This window comes from Hypanus sabinus, chromosome 10 (assembly GCF_030144855.1).
Source record: "Hypanus sabinus isolate sHypSab1 chromosome 10, sHypSab1.hap1, whole genome shotgun sequence".
Lineage (NCBI taxonomy): Eukaryota > Metazoa > Chordata > Chondrichthyes > Myliobatiformes > Dasyatidae > Hypanus > Hypanus sabinus.
Genome location: NC_082715.1, coordinates 126910971 through 126931108, shown reverse-complemented (window position 1 = coordinate 126931108; position 20138 = coordinate 126910971). Strand labels below are relative to the sequence as shown.

Genomic DNA, 20138 nt, shown 5'->3' with positions numbered 1-20138 from the left:
CCTCTGGGAATAAAAGGTTTTGCCTGAACTCCTGAAAAGACTTTCATGAAAAACATAACAAATCTTGTTGTTGTTATATAGGTCTGTATTGTAAAAGAAAGTTACAGGGCAGGAAGCAAAACCATTTAGAATTAAAACATTGTTAACAGTGGGAATTAGGGATGCCAGAAACCAGGGCCAAAAACCTGGATCATCTTAACAGTAATTAATGACCTGACTAAGGAAATAAGCAAAGGTCAGGAAAAACTGAATGATTTAATGTTTCCAGCTTGGAACTTAATAATAAAATAGCCAAACATGGAAAAAAGTGAATAGCTTTTGAAAAGGTAATCCCCACTAAACATCCTTAGGTTCGAGTTATTCAATTAAGAATATTTGCTGGAGTTTTCCATTGCACAGAGCAACTCTCTTCTTGAGAACCGGGGAAGCATCATGCTCCATCAGTCCTTGGGTCCAGTTGCAAAGTGAGCTACAGAGGCCCAAGTTTGGAGCTTGGTGATTAGCACCAAGTGTACGATGGTGTTGACTGCTGAGCGGTAATGGATAAATAGTTGACTGGCGTGTGTTCTGTTGTCTCAATGCTCCAAAGCAGAGAAGAGAGCCAATGAGACTGCGTCCACCGTACACCTCCCATGGCAGTAGGCGAATTGCATTGGATACAGGTCATTACTCAGGCAGGAGTTACACAGAGAGTGGTGGATGCCTGGAAAACTTCACTAGCAGCAGCAGAAGAACAGTGGAGTTGAAGAAGTTTTTAAGAAGGTAGATAAATACTCAGGAACTGGAGAGAAATGGAAAGGATTAGACCAATGTGATATTATGTTCAGTAAAGACATGAAGACCCTGTGCTGTACATTTTCACCTTCCGTGGAACTACTCCCCATGTGAATTACTCCAGTTTTTAGACAGTGGCGGAGCTGAGTGAATTTGCAAGTATAACTTTAGCCACAGGCATCCTAGGAATTTGATGTTGTGGTGCTCGCTGACCCTGGCAATTAGCCTGCAGACATTTCATCACCAGCCATCTTGCTTCATTCGGGCTGATCTCCCTTCTCCACCGCTTCCCCTATTTTTCCTTTACATCCTTTTAACTTTTTTATTTGGTTCCCGGGATCATGGTGAATATTGGTAGCTTGGGCTGAGGCATTTGATGTTGCAGTGTTCGCTGAGCTTGGCGATTAGATCACAGACGTTTCATCACCATTCGCCAGGACATCCTCAGTGCACAGTGGCTGGTGTTTCTCTCTGCCAGTGCTCACATTTACACAGGTCCCTGTTCGCTTGCCTTGGTCTTGATTGGCTACCTCTTCAGTTGACCTTTGAATGCTATTGGCTCATGGTACTTTGTCTCTTAGCGGTTCGTAGATGACATCTATTTTGATATTCTTGTTTACGGAACTATCAGAAGAGAACCACGCTTCTAAAAGTCCTTGTGCCTGCTTCGTGTTTGTCTGTGCCAGAAAGTCCACCGTGTCCCATTAAAGTGGTCTTCGTGTACCGAGATCAGTGACAGTGGATCATGTCTCCATACCACCAGTTTGTGTTTCCGTAAACGAGTTAAGGCTTTATGTCCTGTCTGGCTGACGTAGTTCTTGTCACAGTCTCCACAGGTGATCCCGTACACCACATCGCTTCTGTTGGTTGTCTTTACTGGTACCTTGGTTCTTGAGAAAAGCTTCCTTAAAGTCTGTGGTGAACTACATATACCTGTCTGGACACGCCCCCTGCTGACTGCTCCTGCGGCTCCTCCCACAGACCCCAGTATAAAGGCGATTGAGGCCTGAGCCCGGCCTCTCTGTCTCTAGGATGTAGTATGGTGGTCACTCACTGCTTGTTCCTTCTTCCAGTCAATAAAAGCCAATATCTCGCCTTTACATCTCAAAGTGAGTTATTGATGGTGCATCAATTTTATTGACTGGAAATTTTAAAACATGGAAACCGTTTTACGTCCAGAAAGATTAGATTTGGACCCCCAAGACCCTGAAGCAGCTCTTGCCTTTGAACTCTGGCTTGCATGCTTCCACTCATACTTGGAGGAGGCTAGTGCAACTGAACCCGCTGTTATGCACAGAATTCTCCTCTTGAGAGTCACCCCAAAAGTTTATTCATTTATCAGAGACCTGCCAACCTACGAAGGGGCACTGGACGCCCTCAAAAGACAATACCTGCAGCCGGTGAACACCGTCTACGCAAGACATCGCTTAGCTACGCGCCGACAGCGGCCTGCAGAGTTGTGCGCCCAGTTTCTCCGAGCTCTACAGACGCTCATCCGAACCTGTGACTGCAAAACGCTCACGGCGGAACAGCATGCAGAGCTGCTAGTACGAGATGCCTTTGAGACAGGAATTCGGTCAATGTACATGCGCCAGTGGCTGCTGGAAAATGCCAATCTTACCTTACGCTCGGCAATCGAGACGACCGACACGCTGGAGGCTGCGCTGCACAATGCTGATGCTGTCCAGCCGCGTGATTCCCCACCGGTTCTGTGGACACCTCAGACCCCGCCGCCGCCGGTTCCTGCGAGCGAATTCATCAATGTCATGATTCCACGAACTCCCCGAACCTGACCACAGCGGCAGCCAGGTGAAAGCCCAAGCTGTGTTATTTCTGTGGACTCGAAAAGCACCCCCGAAAACACTGCCCAGCCCGAGAAGCGACCTGCTCCAGCTGCAGGAAGAAGGGCCATTTTGCCAAGGTCTGTAAGTCTAAACCGCGAGCGGGGTCGAGCAGTGCTGTGTGTGAGACGTGGGGGCCGCCATCTTGCATACCCGGATGTTGGCGGCCATCTTTATCGGCGTCACCATGCCCCACCCCCGACCCACCGATGCTTACCAGGTACCAAGACGGCAGTTCAACTCTGGCCACCGTAACCCTCGACCAAAGCGCCCCACACCAGTTTGCAAGGTCAATGATGGACATCCTGATGGAGGGGCACAGGACTAGCTGCCTGTTTGACACGGGCAGCACTGAAAGTTTTATTGACCCAGACACGTGACACAGAGGGTCACCTTGGCTTCTGGGTCGCATTCCACAGACATCTGGGTGGGTCGTGTAGTGACATTGGTGGTGCAGGGCACAGAATATCGGAACTTTGCGCTACTGGTCATGCCTCAACTATGCGCACCTGTGCTATTGGGGCTGGACTTCCAGAGCCATCTCGAAAGTGTGACTATGGCATATGACGGGCCCCTCCCACCACTCACTGTCAGGAATCCTCAGTTTGGTGGGACTTCGCCATATACCCCGTTACTGCACACACACACACACACACACACACACACACACACACACACACACACACACACACACACACACACACACACACACACACACACACACACACACACACCGAACTACATGTCCCGCCCAGCGCCATGCCGACAGCTGCGCTACTGACACCACTTGCAGCGTCTCCACCCTCAAGATCCCTCCCCCACCGCTGTTCACCAACCTGACCCCCGACTGTAAACCGGTGGCAACTAAAAGCAGGAGGTACAGCGCGGGGGACAGGGCCTTCATTCAGTCAGAGGTGCAGCGGCTGCTCAGGGAGGGGATCATTGAGCCAAGCACAAGTCCTTGGAGGGCCCAGGTGGTTGTTGTTCAGACTGGGCAGAAAGAAAGGATGATCGTGGACTATAGTCAAACCATCAATAGGTTCACGCAGCTTGACGTGTACCCCCTACCCCGCATCGCAGATATGGTCAACCAGATAGCAGTACAAGGTGTACTCGACAATAGATCTGAAATCTGCTTATCACCAGCTCCCCATCCGCCCAGAGGACCGCCCCTACACCGCCTTCGAGGCGGGCGACAGGCTCTATCACTTCCTGTGCGTCCCCTTCGGTGTCATGAATGGTGTCTCTGTCTTCCAGAGGGAAATGGACCAGATGGTGGACCAGTACCAACTGAAGGCCACATTTCCCTATCTGGATAACATCACCATCTGTGGTCGCGACTGGTCGGATCACAACGCCAACCTCCAACGATTTTTCCAAGTGGCCAAAGCCCTGAACCTTACTTATAACAGGGACAAGTGTGTGTTCGGAACCACCTGATTCGCTATCTTTGAGTATGTCGTGGAAAACGGGGTCATTGGCCCTGATCCAGACCATATGCGCTCCCTGTTAGAACTCCCTCTCCCCACCACCCTCAGACGGTGCCGGGTCTTCTTTTCCTATTACACCCAATGGGTCCCCCATTACGCAGACAAGGCTCGCCCCCTGTTCAAGTCTACCACTTTTCCCCTCTTTGCTGAGGCCTGTGCGGCCTTCAGCTGCATTAAAGGGGACATTGCCAAAGCAACGATGCATGCGGTAGACGAGACCATTCCCTTCCAAGTAGAGAGTGACGCCTCCGACTTCGCACTGGCTGCTACCCTCAATCAGGCAGGCAGGCCAGTAGCATTCTTTTCTCGTACCCTTCAAGGCTCTGAAATTCGGCACTCCGTGGTGGAGAAAGAAGCCCAGGCCAAAGTGGAAGCTATTAGGCACTGGAGGCACTATCTCGCCGGCAAAAGGTTCACCTTGCTGACTGACCAGCGCTCGGTTGCGTTCATGTTCAGCAACCAACAGCGGGGCAAAATCAAAAATGATAAGATTTTGCGGTGGAGAATAGAACTCTCCACCTACAACTATGATATCCTGTACCAGCCTGGCAGACTCCATGAGCCCCCTGATGCCCTATCCCAGGGAACGTGTGCTAGCGCACAGCTCGACCAGCTATACGCCCTTCATGCACATCTTTGCTATCCAGGGGTCACCCGATTTTACCATTTCGTGAAAGCCCGGAACCTGCTGTACTCCCTGGAGGACATCAGGACGATGACCAGGGACTGCCAAATCTGCGCTGAGTGCAAACCGCACTTCTACCGTCCTGAAACGGCGCAACTTGTCAAGGCCACCCGCCCCTTTGAGCGACTGAATGTTGACTTTAAGGGCCCTGTTCCCTCCACCGACCGCAATGTCTATTTTCTCAATATTATCGATGAATACTCGCGGTTCCCCTTTGCCATTCCCTGCCCCGACACCACTACCACATCCGTCATAAAAGCCCTGCGCCAGCTCTTCACTCTGTTCAGATATCCCTGCTATATCCACAGTGATAGAGGGTCCTCCTTTATGAGTGATGAGCTACGCCGGTACCTGCTAGCTAGGGGCATTGCTACTAGTCGGACCACGAGTTATAATCCCCAGGGAAATGGACAGGTGGAGAGGGAGAATGCCACAGTGTGGAAGGCCACACTTTTAGCCCTTAAGTCAAAAGGGTTGCCGGTCTCTCGATGGCAGGAGGTCCTCCCTAAGGCACTCCACTCTATCCGCTCCCTGTTATGTACGTCCACCAATGCCACCCCTCACGAACACCTATTCTCTTTTCCCAGGAAGTCTGTCACTGGGACCACCCTACCAGTTTGGCTGATGTCCCCAGGGCCAGTGCTTCTCCAGAAACATGTGAGGAGTAATAAATACTCCCCGCTGGTCGAGAGGGTTTACCTCCTACATGCAAACCCCCAGTATGCCTACGTGGTCTTACCTGATGGGCGGGAGAACACGGTCTCCGTCCGCGTCCTGGCACCCGCAGGAGCAGCAGACCACTACCCTGAACACTCCACGGTAACTATGAACCCTGTACCTGAGGTGACACTGCGCACACCAAGCCCTACACAGACTCTTCACGACACTCATATACCGGGCGTTTCGTATGCATTTATACCAGGCGCCTCACACACACATGAGGGATCACTGACGCCTAGTGGGCTGACACCTCCAGTTAGGCCGGAACCAGCACAACCTCCGTCTCCGGTGCAATCACCACCGGCACCTGTGCAATCACCACCACCGGCATCTGTGCAATCACCACCACCGGCACCTGTGCAATCACCACCACCGGCACCTGTGTAATCACCACCGGCACCTGTGCAATCACCACCACCGGCACCTGTGCAATCACCACCACCGACACCTGTGCAATCACCACCGGCACCTGTGCAATCACCACCACCGACACCTGTGCAATCACCACCACCGACACCTGTGCAATCACCACCACCGGCATCTGTGCAATCACCACCACCGGCACCTGTGTAATCACCACCGGCACCTGTGCAATCACCACCACCGGCATCTGTGCAATCACCACCACCGGCACCTGTGTAATCACCACCGGCACCTGTGCAATCACCACCGGCACCTGTGCAATCACCACCACCGACACCTGTGCAATCACCACCACCGGCAGCTGTGTAATCACCACCGGCACCTGTGCAATCACCACCGGCACCTGTGCAATCACCACCACCGACACCTGTGCAATCACCACCACCGGCACCTGTGTAATCACCACCGACACCTGTGCAATCACCACCACCGGCACCTGTGCAATCACCACCGGCACCTGTGCAATCACCACCACCAGCACCTGTGCAATCACCACCACCAGCACCTGTGTAATCACCACCGACACCTGTGCAATCACCACCACCGGCACCTGTGCAATCACCACCGGCATCTGTGCAATCACCACCACCGGCACCTGTGTAATCACCACCGGCACCTGTGTAATCACCACCACCGGCACCTGTGCAATCACCACCACCGACGCCTGTGCAATCACCACCGGCACCTGTGCAATCACCACCACCGGCATCTGTGCAATCACCACCACCGGCTCCTGTGCAATCACCACCACCAGCACCTGTGCAATCACTACAAACCGGCACCTGTGCTATCATCACCACCACTGGCACCTGTGCAATCACGACCAACCGGCACCTGTGCAATCACCACCACCGGCACCTGTGCAATCACCACCACCGGCACCTGTGCAATCACCACCGGCATCTGTGCAATCACCACCACCGGCACCTGTGCAATCACCACCACCAGCACCTGTGCAATCACCACCATCGGCACCTGTGCAATCACCACCATCGGCACCTGTGCAATCACAACCAACCGGCACCTGTGCAATCACCACCACCGGCATCTGTGCAATCACAGCCGGTGCTACGTAGATCACAGCAACCTGATAGACTTAACCTGTAAGAAACTTCGCCACATGGGGACTCTTTTAAAACAAAGGGGGGGTGAGTGTGGTGAACTACATATACCTGTCTGGACACGCCCTACCCCGCTGACTGCTCCTGTGGCTCCTCCCACGGACCCCAGTATAAAGGCGATTGAGGCCTGAGCCCGGCCTTTCAGTCTCCAGGATGTAGTATGGTGGTCACTCACTGCTTGTTCCTTCTTCCAGTCAATAAAAGTCGATATCTCGCCTTTACGTCTCAGAGTGAGTTATTGATGGTGCATCAAAGTCGCCGTTGGTTTGTAAGCGATTGTGATGCTGTGAGGTTCGAGCAGTCAAGCTGCCATTTCTGAGATATTCTTGGAGTTGGCTGAAGTCATGTGTCTCAATATGTGCTAAGTAATGTCTGCATGACTTTCTCTCCTTTGTAAGCATCCCTTGATGAAATTCTGTGGGTAACCATTGTTCTGGAGCACTCTGAATAAGTGCTTCTCTTCTCTGGAAGGAAATTCAGTGGTGCTGCAGTGTGTTTGTTCTCTCTTAAGTAAGGTGTGAATGTAGCTTTCCTTGTGTCAGTCAGGCTGGGTGGTTGCTATGGTAGAACAATTCTTGGTCCGAGTGTGTTCCCTTCCATTAGACAGATGTCTCTAATTTACCAGCAAGTACACCCAGGTTACTACTTTCTCTTTCCGTTGACTCAATAACCAGGGTACTGTAAAGATAACAGCCAAAAGCACTGTGGTGTACAGAATCACCTGTGGAGACTGCAACAAGAACTCCATCGGCCGGACAGGATGTAAACTCTCAACTCGTTTACAGGAACATAAACTGGCCGTACAGAGCGTGATCCACTGTTGCCGGTCTTGACCAGTTTAACTGGGACACCACGGAGGCAAACGTGAAGCAGGCAGGAGAATTTTCAGAAGCACAGTTCTCCTCTGCTAGTTCTGTAAGCACACATATCGAAATAGAAGACATCTACGAACCCCTAAGAGACAAAGTACCGTGAGCCAATAGCATTCAAAGGTCAACTGAAGGGGTAGCCAATCGAGACCAAGGCAAGCGAACAGGGGCCTGTGTAAATGTGAGCACTGGCAGAGAGGAACACCAGCCATTGTGCACTGAGGATGTCCTGGCGAATGGTGATGAAACGTCTGATCTAATCACCAAGCTCAGCGAACACTGCAACATCAAATGCCTCAGCCCAAGCTACCAATATTCACCATGATCCCGGGAACCAAATAAAAAAGTTAAAAGGATGTAAAGGAAAAATGGGGGGAAGTGGTGGAGAAGGGAGATCAGCCCGAATGAAGGAGGATGATAACACATCATGGGAGGAAATGAGAAAGAGCTTAATGGGTAGAACTGGGGGAAAAGTACATTTAATGTGTATAGGCCCTGTGGTAGAAGATGTGTAGGGACAGAATGTATAAAGGCAGAAACCAAGCAAACATATAACAAAGGCGGAGAGGTTTTAATGTGATAGTTAAAACCACAGCACAGCAGTCCCAGGAGAAAAACGAAGAAGTTAATGTGATACAGAACAAATTTATATCTATAAGGAGCAAGGGCTGTAGGTGCCAAAAAAATTGGATTTGGAAAGTAAGGGTTAGCAAAACAATGGAAGAGCAAGAGCTGATGTTAATCATATCGAGAAGAAGAGATTGAAACAAGAGGCAAAAAGTGACAAAACAGACCTTATGAGCTACAAAAATTGAGCAAAAAAAATTCTTTCGTTATATTAAAAGCACACATAATAGAAAAAAAAAGGAGGGTAGTTAAGAAGAAAGAGGATCTAATAAAAATGAAATGGTGACATTTCAAAGGAAAATATGAGGCACAGCGAGTTAACGGAACTGGGAAAATAGAGACGCGAGTAGAGAGGGCATGAATGTCAGAGTTGTGGGGAGTTCATGAACATGGGAAGGATGAAAACAAAATATAAGCAGAGGATGTTTTTCTCTTGTGTGTTGGAAGCTGTTGGGAGACCCAATGATGCACCATCAATAACTCACACTGAGATGTAGGCGAGATATCAGCTTTTATTGACTGGAAGAAGGAACCAGGAGTGAGTGTCTATCATACAAGGTCCTGGAGACTGAGGCCGATCTTCAGGCCGCAGGTCTCCTTTATACAGGGGCCTGTGGGAGGAGCCACAGGAGCAGTCAGCAGGGGCGTGTCCCGACAGGCACATAGTTCACCACATTCACCCCCCCTTCGTTTGAAAAAGTCCTCATGTAGCGAAGGTTCTTACAAGTCAAGCCGATCAGGCGGTCGAATCTGTCGCTGCGATCTACGTAGCACCGGCTGTGACCGCATAGGTGCCGGCAACATTGGCGATTGCACAGGGGACGGGGGTTGCGCGTGTTCTTGCCCACTAGGCGCCGGTGATCCCTCATGCATGTGCGAGGCGCCTGGTATAAATGCGTACGAAACGCCCGGTATACAAGTGTCGTGAGGAGTCTGTGTAGGGCCTGGTGAGTACGGTGTCACCTCTGGTGCAGGGTTCACAGTTACCGGAGAGCCTTCAGGGTAGTGGTCTGCTGCACCTGCGGGTGCCAGGTCGCGGATGGAGACCGTGTCCTCCCGCCCATCAGGTAAGACCACGTAAGCATACTGGGGGTTCGCATGGAGAAGGTGAACCCTCTCCACCAGCGGGGAGTATTTATTGCTCCTCACATGTTTCCGGAGCAGCACTGGCCCCGGGGACGTCAGCCAAACTGGTAGGGTGGTCCCAGTGACAGACTTCCTGGGAAAAGAGAATAGGCGTTCGTGAGGGGTGGCATTGGTGGACGTACATAACAGAGAGCGGATAGAGTGCAGTGCCTCAGGGAGGACCTCCTGCCATCGAGAGACCGGCAACCCTTTGGACTTGAGGGCTAAAAGTGTGGCCTTCCACACTGTGGCATTCTCCCGCTCTACCTGGCCATTACCCCGGGGATTATAACTCGTGGTCCGACTGGTAGCAATGCCCCTAGCTAGCAAGTACTGGCGCAGCTCCTCACTCATAAAGGAGGACCCTCTATCACTGTGGATATAGCAGGGATACCCGAACAGAGTGAAGAGCTGGCGCAGGGCTTTTATGACGGACGTGGCAGTGGTGTCGGGGCAGGGGATGGCAAAGGGGAACCGTGAGAACTCGTCAATAACACTGAGAAAATAGACATTGCGGTCAGTGGAGGGAAGGGGGCCCTTAAAGTCAACACTCAGGCGTTCAAAAGGGCGGGTGGCCTTGACAAGTTGTGCCGTGTCAGGACAGTAGAAGTGCGGTTTGCACTCGGCACAAATTTGGCAGTCCCTGGTCATCGTCCTGATGTCCTCCAGGGAGTACGGCAGGTTCCGAGCTTTCACAAAATGGTAAAATCGGGTGACCCCCGGATGGCAAAGTTGTGCATGAAGGGCGTACAGCTGGTCGAGCTGTGTGCTAGCACATGTTCCCCGGGATAGGGCATCAGGGGGCTCATTGAGTCTGCCAGGCCGGTACAGGATATCATAGGTGTAGGTGGAGAGTTCTATCCTCCACCGCAAAAGCTTATCATTTTTGATCTTGCCCCGCTGTTGGTTGCTGAACAGGAACGCAACCGAGCGCTGGTCGGTCAGCACAGTGAATCTTTTGCCAGCAAGATAGTGCCTCCAGTGCCTAACAGCCTCCACTATGGCCTGGGCTTCTTTCTCCACCGCGGAGTGCCGAATTTCAGAGCCTTGGAGGGTGCGAGAAAAGAATGCTACTGGTCTGCCTTCCTGATTAAGGGTAGCAGCCAGAGCGAAATCGGAGGCATCACACTCCACTTGGAAGGGAGCGGTCTCGTCCACTGCATGCATCGTAGCTTTGGCAATGTCCGCTTTAATGCAGTTGAAGGCCGCGCAGGCCTCAGCAGAGAGGGGAAACGAGGTAGACTTGACCAGGGGGCGAGCCTTGTCTGCGTAATGGGGGACCCATTGGGCGTAATAGGAAAAAAACCCCAGGCACCGTCTGAGGGCCTTGAGAGTGGTGGGAAGAGGGAGCTCTAACAGGGGGCGCATACGTTCGGGATCAGGCCCAATAACCCCGTTTTCCACGACATACCCAAGTATAGCAAGGCGGGTGGTACCAAAAACACACTTGTCCCTGTTATAAGTAAGGTTCAGAGCTGCGGCCACTTGGAGAAACCGTTGGAGGTTGGCGTCGTGATCTGGCCTGTCATGACCACAGATGGTGATGTTATCCAGATAGGGAAATGTGGCCTGCAGTTGGTACTGGTCCACCATCCGGTCCATTTCCCTCTGGAAGACAGAGACACCATTCGTGACACCGAAAGGGACGCGCAGGAAGTGATAGAGCCGGCCGCCCGCCTCGAAGGCGGTGTAGGGGTGGTCCTCTGGGCAGATGGGGAGCTGGTGATAAGCGGATTTCAGATCTATTGTCGAGTACACCTTATACTGAGCAATCTGGTTGACCATATCCGCGATGCGGGGTAGGGGGTATGCGTCAAGCTGCGTAAACCTATTGATGGTTTGACTATAGTCCACCACCATCCTATTTTTCTGCCCAGTCCGAACAACAACCACCTGGGCCCTCCAAGGGCTTGTGCTCGGCTCAATGATCCCCTCCCTGAGCAGCCGCTGCACCTCCGACTGAATGAAGGCCCGGTCCCCCGCGCTGTACCTCCTGCTTTTGGTTGCCACAGGTTTACAGTCGGGGGTCAGGTTGGCGAACAGCGGTGGGGGAGGGATCTTGAGAGTGGAGAGGCTGCAAGTGTCGGTAGCGCAGCTGTTGGCCTGGTTCTGGATGGGATGTGTGTGTCCGTGTGTGTGTGTGGTCAGTAGCGGGGTATGTGAAGAAGTCCCACAAAACTGAGGATTCTTGACAGTGAGTGGTGGGAGGGGCCCGTCGTATACCATGGTCACACTTTCGAGATGGCTCTGGAAGTCCAGCCCCAATAGCACAGGTGCACACAGATTAGGCATGACCAACAGTTCAAAGTCCCGATATACTGTGCCTTGCACCACCAAAGTCGCTACACAACCCGCCCGGATGTCAGCGGACTGCGACCCAGAGGCCAAATGGAACCTCCGACTGACCGGCCGCGTTGCAAGTCCGCAGCGTTGCACTGTGTCCGGGTGAATAAAACTCCCAGTGCTGCCCGTGTCAAACAGGCATCCAGTCCAATGCCCCTCCACCTGGATGTCCATCATGGATCTTGCAAGCTGGTGTGGGGCGCTTTGGTCGAGAGTCACAGTGGCCAGAGTTGGATCGCCGTCGGGGTACCCGGTCAGCATCGGAGGGTCGGGGGCGGGGCATGCTGACGCCGACAAAGATGGCCGCTCACATCCGGGGTACCCGGTCAGCATCCGAGGATCGGGGGCGGGGCATGCTGACGTCGACAAAGATGGCCGCCCACATCCCGGCATGCAAGATGGCGGCCCCCACGTTTCACCCGCAGCGCTGCACTCCGCTCGAGGTTGAGACTTACAGACCTTGGCGAAGTGGCCCCGCTTTCCGCAGCTGGAGCAGGTCGCTTCTCGCGCTGGACAGCGTCGTCGAGGATGTTTCTTTTGGCCACAGAAATAACAAAGCACGAGTTGCTTACGGGCCACAGCCATGGTCTGGGTCGGGGAGCTCGTGGAATCGCGACTGGCGGCGGCGTTGGCGAATTCGCTCCCGGGAGCCGGCGGTGGCGGGGTCTGAGGCGTCCACGAAACCGGCGGGGAATCGCACGACTGGACAGCGTCGGCGTTATGCCGCGCAGCTTCTAGAGCGTTGGCCTTCTCTATCGCCGAGCTTAAGGTAAGATCCGAGTTCTCCAGCAGCCGTTGGCGCATGTACACTGACCTCAGTCCCGTCACAAAGGCGTCTCGCACCAGCAGCTCCGCATGCTGTTCTGCCGTGAGCGTCTTGCAGTCGCAAGCTCGGACGAGTGTCTGTAGTGCTCGGAGAAACTCAGCGCACGATTCGCCAGGCCGCTGTTGCCGGGTAGCTAAGCGATGTCTTGCGTAGACGGTGTTCACCGGCCGCAGGTACTGTCGTTTGAGGGCGTCCAGTGCCCCTTCGTAGGTCGGCAGGTCCCGGATAAAGGAGTAAACTTTGGAGGAGACCCTCGAGAGTAGGATTCTGTGCATAACGGCGGGTTCAGTCGCACGAAGCTCCGCCAAGTACGATTGGAAGCATGCAAGCCAGTGTTCAAAAGCGAGAGCTGCGTCAGGGTCTTGAGGGTCCAAATCCAACCGGTCCGGACGCAAAACGGGTTCCATGTTTTAAAACTTCCAGTCAATAAAATTGATGCACCATCAATAACTCACACTGAGACGTAGGCGAGATATCGGCTTTTATTGACTGGAAGAAGGAACCAGGAGTGAGTGTCTATCATACAAGGTCCTGGAGACTGAGGCCGATCTTCAGGCCGCAGGTCTCCTTTATACAGGGGCCTGTGGGAGGAGCCACAGGAGCAGTCAGCAGGGGCGTGTCCCGACAGGCACATAGTTCACCACACCCAATAGAAGTTTATAAAATTTTGAGAGACATAGATAGGGTATAAAGGCAGAATGTTGTATTCCCAGGATAGATTGTGCAGCTTTGAGGGGAAAAGGTTAAAGAACATTCACTGTCTGAAGCAAGTTTATTCCAGTGTAGCAGGTGCCTGGAATGTGCTAGCAGGGGAAGAGGTGAAAGCTGTTACAATGGTAATGTTTTTAGACCAGGCAGGGAATAAAATGATACAGACTATGTGCATGCAGATGGGATTAATTTGGATTGGCATAATGTTTGGCACATATATCCCTGCTCTGTATTGTTCTATGTTCTGTGTTTTAAAAAAAGGTCTTGACCTGCAAGCTCACTGGGCATTTGTCAAGACCTTGGATCAGTGATATGCAACGATGAATTATAGTTAGCTTAACAGCCACTGCAAGATTTTTATTTTCTAAAATTAAACATGGATATCTTGAAATTTCTGAAAAGAAATAAAAAATTTTGATGCTAGTGTGATGATGCTATTAAGTTTGCCGACTGCGAAGTTCTAAACTCAAACGAAGACCTGAAGCCCTATCTGATGTAGATAGCTATGGGTACTCTCCATAACGGGAGGTTATACTGTAATAATCCAATCTTCAAAAGCTACTTTTATCCTCCATGGTGAGTTTAGCTGCCAATACTCACTATTTGAGCAGAGCCCCCCCATCACCACCATGGAAAAGATACTTCCAGCTAACAAGGTCGTTTAAACAAAGTTCATTTATTTTCAGTGATACATGTTTAAATTCAAACAACATTCTTTAAAGCACATTTAAAACTCAGAGGGTTTCTACCTTATAAAGATTTCCAAATTACAAACCACTTCTAAAACACAAAGGATTTCCAAAATGCGGATACAATTCCTATGAGTGAAAAATACGTACCAATGAGCTGCAGATGAACCATTCATTCATTGCAGAAATCGAAGGCAGAGGAGTGGATTCTATATCACCACATGTTTTTGTCATTCTTCTTGACGTTCCTGGATCATTCCTAATAAGCTTGGATTTCTCTCTTGGATTTCTGCTGTTTATTTGCCACTTGGGTGACATCACACACATACAATATATCTATTTTTTAGATTCCTTCTAACACAAGCAGTTGAAAAACTTCTAGAGACTGAGATCCCAGGGACCCTCAATTAATGTTGTGAAACTGATTTTCCAACTACTAACAGATCAGCAAGTGATAGTATCAATATGGTCTGCAGGTTTCCATGAACTAAACAACTTAGTGGGTGTTGTCTGTTTTGAAACAAGCCTGATTAAATAACCCATTATTTTACAATGCACCCCTTGAGCAGCTATCCCAGAGGTTGTAGGCCAACAGTCTGCTCTATAGACAGTGTTTGTTTGTGAAGCTATCCTCTTATCTTCAAACTGCTTACTGCTTACCTCTTGTATTAAGAATGGAAAAAAGGCTCAACAAAGAATATTGTTTGGAAGTTTAATTTATTCAAAAACAGCACCTTGATCTTTAAAAGTGCACGACTGCCAATGTTTAGAAAGCTGAGGTTGGTAATAAAGAAAACCTACTGGCACAGGACAGTGAGTAACCGTCAGACTAGAAATTTTGAAATAAGGAACAGAAAATTTTGGAAACACTCAGCAGGTCAGGTAGCATCAATGAAAAGAGGAACAGAATGAATATTTCAGGCTGAAGGCCTTCATCAGTGCTTAGCAAGAGATCAAGCAAGTTTATTTGAAATGGCAGAGAAGCTGGAGGATAGTTCAAAGGGTCAGCCTGGTGGTTGCTGTGGAGATAAGTTATTGAGGTCTTCCAGTCATCAGGTTAATGGCAGGTAGAGGAGAAGGTAAAACAAAGGCATAAGATTCTCTATTGATCAGAGAGAGCCTATGTGATTGAGAGGGCTGTGGGTGGTGCAGGCCTTTGACAACTATTTAAATTGATAACTCAAATTCTATCATAAGAGAGCTCCATCATGGAACTGACAGCAAGTTATTGATCAAAAACTGGCTGATTGTTTGCATGCCAAGAAAAACAATGGATGAGAAATTGGTTGACAGACAGTAAGCTTATTGGTGTGTTGCAGACATTCATAATATACAGCATATAACTGATGTGGATGAGGGTCAGAATTTGCCAATGACACTAAAATGGATGGAATTTGGCATCGTTGAGGAGGATGTAAAGAATCTTCATGGCAACAAAGACAAAAATAAGCAAAACATGACAGATACTACAGCAAGACAGGAAGGCAATGTTTGGAAAATGTTGAAACAGACCGACTTGGATACAGGTCAATGAAAGAAAATATACAAATCAAAGGAGTAGCTAAGGCAGCAATTGGAAATGAATATTTCACTGCCGCTATACAATAGTTTACCAAGACTGCACCTGGAGACCAAAACCGATCTCCCTATCTTTCTTAAGTAAGGAGACTAATCTAAGAAAGAATGCTCTTGCGATAGGGCCAGTGCAACAAAACTTCACCAAGCTGACTCCATGGATACCAGGACTGCCTTATGAGGAGAGCTTTGGGTCAATTTCACAAGTTGTATTCAAAAGTTTAGAAGAATGAGAGGGGTTAAAACATGGAACATAGAGGAGTACAGCACTGGACAGGCCATTTGGCCCATGATATTGTGCTGGTCTTAATGCCAATTCATACTGAATGTCATCCATATCCCTCCATTCCTTCGCATCCATGAGTCAATCCAAAAGCTTCTTAAACTCCACCAAACTGCCTGATTCGACAGATACCCCAGGCACCTCTCTGTGTAAAAATACATATTCCACACTTCACCTTTAAACACCCCACAACTTTAATAGCAAGTCCTCTGGTATTTGACAGTTCTCCCCTGGGGGCAGATTCTGACGCTCTACCGCATCTATGCTTCTCATAATTTAAAAGGAAATCTCTACGAGGTCTACAGTCAGACAGACTACAGAACTGAGGGAACAAACTTCCCTTATATCTCATGCTCCCTAATCCAGACAGCATCTTGGTAAACCCCTTTCTGCACAGTCTCCGCATTCCCCTATGGGGCAAACAGAACTGCATCCTGCAAGTGTAGTCTGAACAAGCTTTATACGGCTAAAGCATGACTCCCTTATTTTGATACTCAACACCCTTACCGATTAAGGCAAGCATGCCTTACAACTTTTTCCCCATCTTATCCACTTCCATAGCTATTTTCAGTGAACTATGGACCTGGACCCCAAGATCCCTCTGCTCCTCAGTACTATTAAGTGGTCTATCATTAACAGTACACTTTCTCCTTCCATTTGACCTCCCAAAATGCAACATTTCACACTTGCCCGGATTAACCTCCAGATGCCATTTCTGTGATCATCTCTGTATCTGATCTATTTCCCGCTGTATTTTTTGATAGTCCTTTATGTTATGCACAACTCCACCAATCTTGGTGTCATCTGCAAACTTGCTAATCCAGCCATCTACATTTGCACTCAATCACAAACAAAGGTCACAGCACTGATCCCTGAGGAACACCACTCATTATGAACCTCCACCCTTCCACCCCCATTCTCTGTTTTCAGTTCTGAAATCAAGCCTGAAATTTACCCTGGATCCCATGCATCTTTATCTTCAACCTACCATTAGGGACATTATCAAATGCCTTACTATCTAATTAAAATTTGCAAAATTTCAACTGGGCAATACTGATTGTTTATGGAATGAACTATCCCTGACTCGTGCATTTAGAAATAAGGGTTACAATCTTATTTTACAGAACAAGAGATAAAAGACTGAGATCAAGAGAAGTTCCTTATTGGATGGTGGAGAACAAGTGGAATTTCCTATCACAAAGGATTGGAGCAACTCTACCAGCATAACACATCTCTAGACTGATTCCCAGTATCTGCATCTGTAGGCATACAATACCAACTTCCGGTGTGAGGCACTGGTGACACCTCCAGAACTGGTGACCCAATTCAACCCACCCTGAGCCCACCGTGAAGAAGGTCAAAGAAGCAGACAAATCAGCGAGAGCAAGTTCTGCCCCTGGCCCCAGCGGAGTGCCTTACAAAGTCTATAAGCAGTGCCCAAGGCTCCTTGTGCGACTCAGGAAGATCTTAAAGGTGTTCTGGTGGAGAGGAAAGGTCGCTGCTCAGTGGAGGAATGCGGAGGGTGTCTGGATACCAAAAGAAGATGATTCAAGCAACATTGAGCAGTTTCATATCATCTCGCTGCTCAGCGTTGAAGGGAAGATCTTCTTCAAGACTGTGGCCCAAAGTTTAACTGAGTTCCTCTTGAAGAATGGATACATAGACACCTCAGTACAGAAAGGGGGAGTCCCAGGAATACCTGGCTACCTAGAGCACACAGGAGTGGTGACCCAGTTCATCCGGGAGACAAGGGAAAACAGAGGAGACCTTGCAGCACTCTGGCAAGACCTAACCAACGCCTATGGATCCACCCCATACAAGCTCGTTGTAACAGCACTGACAAGACACCATGTTCCAGAGATGATCCGAAACCTCATTCTTGACTATTAGAGCACTTCAGGTTGAGAGTCTCCTCAGGGTCACTAACGTCTGCCTGGCATTGGCTGGAGAAGGGGGTGTCGCTCTTCTCATTGGCCATGAACATGATTGCCAAGTCAGCGGAGGTGGAATGTAGAGGCCCCATGTCTAGATCTGGCGCTTGTCAGCCCCCCATAAGAGCATTCATGGATGACCTGACGGTGATGGCAACATTCGTCCCTGGGTGCAGATGGCTCCTTCACGGACTGGAACGGCTCATCTCATGGGCAGGAATGAGCTTTAAACAAGCCAAGATCAGGTCTCTGGTCCTGAAGAAGGGAAGAGTGGCCGACTGGTTCCGCTTTATGCTGGGAGGGATCCAGATGCCAACGGTGACAGAAAAACCAGTCAAGAGCCTGAGCAAGATCTTCAACAGTTCACTGAAGGACCCAGCCGCACTTCAACAAACCAGGAGCGAATTGATAACCTGGCTCACTGCGATTGACAAATCGGGGCTTCCAGGAAAATGCAAAGCCTGGATGTACCAACATGGAGTCTTGCCAAGGCGACTCTGTCCCCTTCTAGTCTATGAGGTGCCAATGTCAACAGTGGAGGCTCCAGAAAAGACCATCAGTCAGTTTCTCCGGAGGTGGTTGGGGCTCCCCTGGACCTTAAGCAGCATTGCCCTGTATGGGCATTCCACCAAGCTGCAGCTCCCCATCAGCGGCCTATCAGAGGAACACAAAGTCACTCGAGCCAGGGAGGTTATAATGTACCGAGACTCCTCCGATGTCAAAGTCACTTCAGCAGGAATCCGTGTAAAGACCGGAAGGAAGTGTCAGGCACAGGGAGCTGTCAACAGAGCAGAGGCTCGGCTGTGACACAACATTTTGGTGGGCACTGTGGCGGCGGGGCGGGCAGAACTGGGCTGTTTTCCCAAACCACACTCCGAGAAAACCTGCGGAAAGGAGAAGCGTCAACTGGTTCAGGACAAGATACGAGCAGATGTGGAGGAAGAACGATACAGCAAGATGGTCGGCATGTACAAACAGGACTAGATGGGAGCATGCGGAACCTCGCAAGCTCACCTGGACAGAACTCTGGAGAGCCGAACCATCGTGCATCAAGTTTCTCATCCAATCAGTCTATGCCATTCTCCCAAGCCCGGCCAACCTGCAGCTGGGACATGGCAAACACTCCAGCATGCCAACTGTGCCAGAAGAGGGGCACCTTGGAGCATATCCTCAGTTGCTGCCCGAAGGCGTTGGGGGAAGGGTGATACCCTCTGGCGCCATGACCAAGTCCTAAGATCTATGGCGGACGCAATCGGCACAGCGATTCAAGGCAGCAAAAATCAGCATGCTCCCAAACAGTGCATCACCTCTATTAGAGCGGGGGAGAAGGCTCGATGTCGGCCTAGCTCCTTGGGAGGGTTTCTTGCCACTGCATGAGACTGGCAGCTCAAAGTCGACCTAGGAAGGCAGCTCAGGTTCCCAGAGATCATCGCAGCTACTCTGCTCCACCCGGACATGGTGTCAATATCGGAGTCTACAAAGCAAATGGCCTTGCTGGAACTTACTCTTTCCTGGGAAGACCGGATTGAAGAGGCCAACGAGCGCAAGAGGGCTCAGTACACAGATCTTGCTGCAGAATGCTGGAGCAATGGCTGGAGAGCTCGCTGTGAGCCGGTCGAAGTTGGGTGCTGGGGCTTTGCTGGCCATTCATTACAGCGGACTCTTAAACTCCTTGGAGAAGGACTGCAGTGCAGAAGAGCCACCAAGAAGATTCTGGAGGCTGCTGAAAAGGCCTCGTGGTGGCTGTGGTTCCGGAGGGGGGATCCGTGGATTAGTGCACCACTTGAACACAAGTTGGGGGCTGATCACCCCTGGCTGGGTCACCCGAGTGAGGGTGTCTGATGATTAAAAACCCAAAATGTCCTACGACCCTGGATTCATCCATGTCCAAGTAGCACCAGAAGCTGTATTCTACAACTACAGGCTTAATTGATTCATATGAATCATACTTCATATGATTCAGAGCGATCATCTCAGAGTTAGAAGCTCGACTCTAGACACATGACCATGATCTAGTCTGTAGAAGAGAGAAATGTGGGAAGGCACTGCCTTTCAGCAGAGATGTTAAATAATGGCTCTCTCAAGTAGAAATAAAAGATTTGTAA

The 20138-nt window shown here is 50.2% G+C and overlaps 1 pseudogene; it reads left to right on the top strand.

Annotated features, from left to right (window-relative positions):
* Positions 1 to 15616: 15616 nt before the first annotated feature.
* On the top strand, positions 15617 to 19875 carry LOC132401356 (uncharacterized; annotated as a pseudogene).
* Positions 19876 to 20138: the final 263 nt, after the last annotated feature.